Raw genomic sequence first — 6,831 nt, forward strand, 5'->3', positions numbered from 1 at the left:
TGCATTTTTATAGACACAAATATATCTGAAAACATAAGCAAATGTATTTGAAAAGGTGCCAAACAGGGAGAGCAGGAAACAGTAATGGAGATCAGAAATAATGGGAAAATGTTAAAATAATATTTTTAAAAAGTAAGATCTCCCATAGACCAATAATGAGAGGGTGCCATGAATTGTGCAAGAGATCCAGAGGGGGAGGGAAAGAAGGAAGGAAGGAAGGAAGGAAGGACGGGAGTAGGGGTGGGGGAAGAGAGGGAAAGCTGAGGTATAATTATAAAGAAATGATACTTTCGTTTCATTCAACTAGTTTATATTGAATGCTTACCAAGCATCAGGCCCTGTACAGTACCACTTATTCAATAAACAGGGTAGAAACTAAACATTCAAAACATTGTTATTCTTTAGAGTAATCACCTTGGGAAACTATGTGCTCATTTTTTCAAGCTGTCATTGCTCAGAATATTTGTGGAATTGCCATACTTTGAAATCTGATGACTTCTAAGCATAGTTGAGTGTCATTAAGAAAAAGGAAAAAAAAAGCTATTTCATTATTTTGTAATCACACCTTGCTTATATATATATTATGCATATATATTTGTATATAAGTACATACATATATACACATATAAAATATATACAAATATATATATTATACTGCCTACTTGGATCATTCACCTTACATACAAAACGTGACTCTGTATAACATTTACCAGTTTCAAAACACCTAAATTCTTTCCCAAAGGATTAAGATTTGCCACTAAGAGAATGTGTGGTTGACTCTAAAAGGGGTATACAAACAGCAGTAGCATTGTTGAAATGTCTTTACCTACTACTCATCCTGACCCCAAGGCGATTACTTTAAGGGAGAACACTCTTTTACCTGGATACATTCTTGTACATCTACTTAAAAATAAAAACGTGCAGAAATACAAAGAAAGTTATTCTAATTTACTTTTGCCTGTATTCTTATTCTTTTAGTCCCGAATTTGCTCATTCATTAAATAAATGTTTACTGAGTCTTTACGTTAGGGTCTGAGCTATGTGCTGAAGACGAAACAAAGAATAAATAATAGCTCATGCCTAAGGTAATTCAAAGCCTGATGGTCTTGCTTTAATAGTTTGCGGATTTGTGTAAATATTCGTGTGGATTGAAGTGACTTAAGCCAAATTTCTGGCAAAAGTTTAACTCCCCTGTTTGAATTAAACTGCTTTATATTCTAGTGAGCTTCCACTCTCCACTGAAGGAAAACAACAGAAAAGGAAGATAAGCAATGTTTCCCGCCCATTTTGTATTCATATTTGGGAGACTGTCAGGGCCATAGCACCTCAGCATATCTGGCAGAAACCCCCCGAGGTGGCGTCAAAAGAGGAAATATCTAAATGTCTAGTGCCTTACTGTGCCCAGCTCTTCAAAGAGCTATTGAAGGGGGCATCTTGTTACAAATTCTTTTTTCAGCCACCATGTATATCAAATTCTGATTATTCTTCAAGCATGCAGCCTACTTACACACTTCATTCCCATCCAAAATGTATTCTTTGATTTTAGAGAAAGCCACACCGTTTGGGATGACCTTTTCTAATCCTGTAGATCTGGGTGGTGTTTTAGACCTTCACACATTGCTTCAGCCCTGTTAGTGGTTGTATTAAGCACAGCGATGCTGCAAATTAACCTCCAAACTTCAGAGGCTTAGCCCAGCAACGGTTTATTGTAGGTCAGCAGAAGGTGACCTTCACCTGGTAATTTAGGGACTGTACAATCTGGGTGTCATTGGCATACAGGGAAACATTTGAGAACAGATGAAGAAAGGAACCATTTATAAGATGTCGGTAAGGTGAGGGAAAGCACAAAGATACAGGGCTTGAGAAAATAACCAGTGCTGAACACCGAGTTGACCAAGGCTCTGTTGACTTCATTTTGTTGTCACGTCTTTGTTGCACTTGGTGTCATGTGCATTCTTTGAAGCAGACTCTATTGTTGAATCCCCTACACTCAACAGTGCCTGGTATATGACAGGAGTTCTATAAATACACCTTGCATGCCCACGGAATTAATTATTTAACACTTGTGTTTTGAGATAGGCACAGAATAGTTACACAGTAGATTTATACCAAACTCACTCATTTGAGGGAATTCCTGAGCATGGACTCAGGTCCTGAGAAGCACACCTCTGACTAAGCTCCATTCGCGATCCCAACCTCCAGGTATAGATGTTCACAGCTACTCCTTTCTACTTTTGATGTGCTCCAGAAGAAGAGGCTGAATAATAGCAAGCAACCCACAGCTCGTTATTTGCAGTGACTCTCCGTGCGTCTTGTAAACAGGTGGCTTTCAACAAATACTGCGTTTGATAAAATTGACTAGAAAGTTCCATTTAACTTGCACAGTGTTACCTGTACAGTAAACGTGGGTCCTGAGACCCCCTCACCCTCTGTCTCATTTCTGGAATGATAAGGAAATTGCAAGTGGGCCTTTTGCAATGAGAGTCTGAACGTCAGCACTTCCCTCAATAATAAAAAAGATATTACTCTGTGGTAAAGCACCTTGCATGAGATGAGACACAGCAGATTCCCTTACCTTTGGCATTATTCATTTGCCTTGTAAACTTGGTCTCTTAATGTTTAGAAATGCAACTAAATACACCAGAATAAAATATCTTAGGCATTTACACCTTCAAATGTTTACAATGAGAAATGTACCAGTCATGTTTTTAGTCTCATAAGACTAGATCAATAACCTTATAACAAAAGCCCTGAGCTCTCAGTTAGCACATTCAAGTTGCAACTAAGACAATGATACATTTACCATTGTTATTATTCAGAACCCACCAGTCATATTTTTGCTAGACCTTGTTTGATTCTGCAAAATGGTTCTGCCCTTGGGTGTCTGTAGCCTCCTGATTCCTGACTGCTCACCCAGGTATGTTCCATGTCTTCTTCAGACTGTGCCCATCTCAGCTCCTCATGCTACAGTGTCCCAGCTTCACTCTGTCCCCGCCAAACCCCAATCTGTCAAGCACCACCCACAGCCTGCAGAACCCAGTTTCCTCCCAGTTGCCAAGAGCCTGTAGGGCTCTCCAGTCCAAGGCCTGCCAGTCCTTTTTATCATACCCTTAACAAGAGACATCTTCAGAAACTGCTCTGTTTACTCCAGCTCCCACCATCAGGCATGTAAAAAGATATTGTCTTATTTTTCCAAATTAAGTCATGAAGAGTTTCATGATGTGATGCTAATGCCCTTTGTTTTGATTAAGGACTTTGGATTCGATTAGACCCAGTTACTTCTTACAAACTGAATACACAGACAGTAAAATCTGGTTTATGAATAGATTCGGTCCAAGACTATAGATACAGAATCACAAGGCTATGAGATTTCTGAATGGCCTTTTAGCCTGCTTTTTATCTTCAGGTAGGAACATGGTTAAGGTGTACGGAGGGTGAGGGGTGAAGGAGGGAGGGAGGGAGAGAGAGAATACAAATCACAGTTTTACAAAAAACTTCAGGGGATCATCTATTTAGGACAGCCTTCACCTCAGGCCATTCATACCCGAGATTTAAGAAACCAGATTTAAGAAAGAGAGTCTTAGCTACAAATAAAACAGGGTTTGAATAATTTTTATAAAGGGAGAGAGTCTTTCCAGTGGCAGTTACCCAATGTGTAAAATTCGGTATGTAATGGCCAAAACTACAGGGCATAGTTCTGGTTCACTATTTTTTTCAAAGATGGATAACTTTTTAACGAATAATAATGTGTTTTCTGATCCAAGGTAAGATATTAATGATCAAATCTCATGCTTCAGGCTACAGAATAATTACTGCAGAGAACAGAGTTCCTTTGCCTGTGTTTAAACAAGACAGAGAGAGAGCCACAATGCATACTGTGTAAACCCATCTTCCCTCCCTGGAGCCCTCACTGAGCCACTCCAATTTCCCAACCATGATGCCCTGACTTTGAAACAGAGGTGATATAGCTTTAGCCACAGTATACAAAGCTCTGATTTTTTTTGCCAGTCCTTTCAAAGTCTTTCTTTGCTTTGCCAAGGTTAACCTCCTCTCTCTAATTAAAACAAAAGCATTGTTTTGCCAGTTAATATAAAGAAAAGAACACAATACCTGTGTTAGTACAGGAGTTTTTTAGGTAATGGAAATGTGGTACAGAGGCTCTTGTTTAAAATTGGTTGTAATGAACTCACAGCAGGGCAGCAGGCACTTTGACAGGTGGCATTACTTGGAACCCATGTTTAACTTAGATTTGTTATAGTAATCATGGTAATCCAATACATAGTAAGTTCATTTGGGTTTTTTTCTCCTTCATATAGCATTGAAACTAAAATACTAAAGCAAAACAACAAACACAAACACTGTAGTGTCAGGATTTGAATTGGACAAACCTGGATATAGGTAAAGGTTTTGCCAATTATTAGCTGGATGGCATCAAGCAAGTAATTTAATCCGAGTTTCTGTTGGAGAGATTAAAATACGAAATATAAAAAAGTAAAAATAATGCTATTGGCTTCCCAGGGTTAATGTCAAGAAATAGGCAGTGTCCAGCATATAAAATTTGTTTTCAGCAAATGACAATTTATCCTTATTTACTAGTTCTATGTTTTTCTCATACTTGCACTTGGATTTAGGAATTTAAAAGAACCCTACATTATTTCCACCTAAAATACATACTTTTGTGGGTAGTATATCCAGTAAGGCTCCTATTTGTAGCCTCAATATAGAAATTCCAGAATGGGTCTGCTTATCATTATGCAGTTACTTAAAAAGGAAACCTTCTTATGCCATTGAAATTGGACTCCTTGACTGAAAGTAAGGTTTCTAGGCCCTTGCTATTCAAACTGAGGTCAGAATATCAGCATCAATACCAGCACTTAGGAGCTTGTCAAAAATTTAGAATCTCAGACATTACCCAGATTACAGAATCAGAAAATGCACTGAGAAGGATTGCTGTAGTAACACGGTTCTCAGACATTAGCATGTACCTGAGTACCTGTTAAAATGCAGATCGCTGGGCCTCAGTCCCACAGTTTCTGATTCAGTAGGTCTAGTATGGGCCTAAGATTTTTTTTTTTTTTACATCTTTATTGGAGTATAATTGCTTTACAATGGTGTGTTAGTTTCTGCTTTATAACAAAGTGAATCAGTTATACATATACATACGTTCCCATATCCCCTCCCTCTTGCGTCTCCCTCCCTCCCACCCTCCCAATCCCACCCCTCTAGGTGGTCACAAAGCACCGAGCTGATCTCCCTGTGCTATGCGGCTGCTTCCCACTAGCCATCTATTTTACGTTTGGTAGTGTATATATGTCCATGCCACTCTCTTGCTTTGTCACAGCTTACCCTTCCCCTCCCCATATCCTCAAGTCCATTCTCTAGTGGATCTGTGTCTTTATTCCTGTCTTACCCCTAGGTTCTTCATGACATTTTTTTCTTTCTTAAATTCCATATATACAGAGTGAAATAAGTCAGAAAGAGGAAGACAAATACCGTATGCTAACACCTATATATGGGCCTAAGATTTTGCATTACGAATAAGATGATGTCCATCTTATTATTATGCCCATCCCTTATCCAAGGGACCACACTATGATAATGACTAGAGCATTCAGTGGAGACTCCAGAAGGGTCATATTTGAGTTGTAAGATTAAAGTAGGACTAGCGTAAAGGCTACTGTAGACTCACTCTATCTAGCAAGACTTATGAATATCCCTGAAAAGTAACAAGTCCATCCACAATTAACAGAATTACCTGTCGCAAAACACAGGAGAAAAACAAAATCTAGGCGATGATATAACATTGACAATGTTCACCAACCAGGCAAAAATTACTAGCCATACCAAGAAGCAGAAAAATGTAACCCATAAGCTGGTGTCTCTCAACTGAAACAAACACAGAAATGAAAAAGACGATGAAATTAGCAGAGAAGGGTATTACAAGAGCTATTGTAGATATGTTCAGTATGCTCAAAGACTAAAGGAAAAAACATCAATGTAAAAGAAGAAAAGTGGGAAATATATTAAAGAACTAAATGGAATTTCTAGAGATGAAAGATACAAATGAAAAATTCACCAAAACCCAAGAGAATTAAAAATATATATCCACGTTAAAACCTGTATACAAATGCTCATAGGAATGTTACTCATAATAGACAAAGAGTGGAAACAACTCAAATGTTTATCACCTTATGAATAAATACACAGTATGTGGTGTATTTCCATACAATGGAATAGTATCCAGTGATATAAACAAATGAAGTACTAATATATGCTGCCACATGACTGAAGCTTGAAGATATTATGTTAAATTAAAGATGTCAGTTGCAAAGTCCATATTGATGACGCCATTTTTCTGCAATATCCAGACTAGGTAAATATATAGAGACAAGAAAATAGATCAGTGGTTGTCTCGGGCTGGGCAGGGAGGCCTGGGGCATGTGGAGGATGATGGCTTATGGGTATTCTTTTTGAATCAATGAAAATGGTCTAAAAGTGATTGTGGTGATGACTGAATCATTGCACTTATACTTCAAGTAGGTAAAATGTGTGATCTATGATTTATATATTAAGAAAGCTGTTATATTGAAATAGAAAAAAAAAAACAAGAAAAATGTTAGCATTAGATTTCATACCTAGATGGTAGTTAGTGACCTTGGCTTGAACAATTTCAATCTGAGTTGGGAAAAAGCCAAAAAAAGGAAAGTGGTAATGTGTAAACAATGTGTATAGATCACTCTTTTTAAAAAAGTCAGCTGTAAAGAGAAAAAAAGCACAACATCATTTAGAGGTGTTTGTGCTAAAGGGAATGAGATGATAGGAGGTGAAAGA

The sequence above is a fragment of the Neophocaena asiaeorientalis genome, unplaced genomic scaffold, assembly GCF_003031525.2.
Source record: "Neophocaena asiaeorientalis asiaeorientalis breed wild unplaced genomic scaffold, Neophocaena_asiaeorientalis_V1.1 scaffold177, whole genome shotgun sequence".
Classification (NCBI taxonomy): domain Eukaryota; kingdom Metazoa; phylum Chordata; class Mammalia; order Artiodactyla; family Phocoenidae; genus Neophocaena; species Neophocaena asiaeorientalis.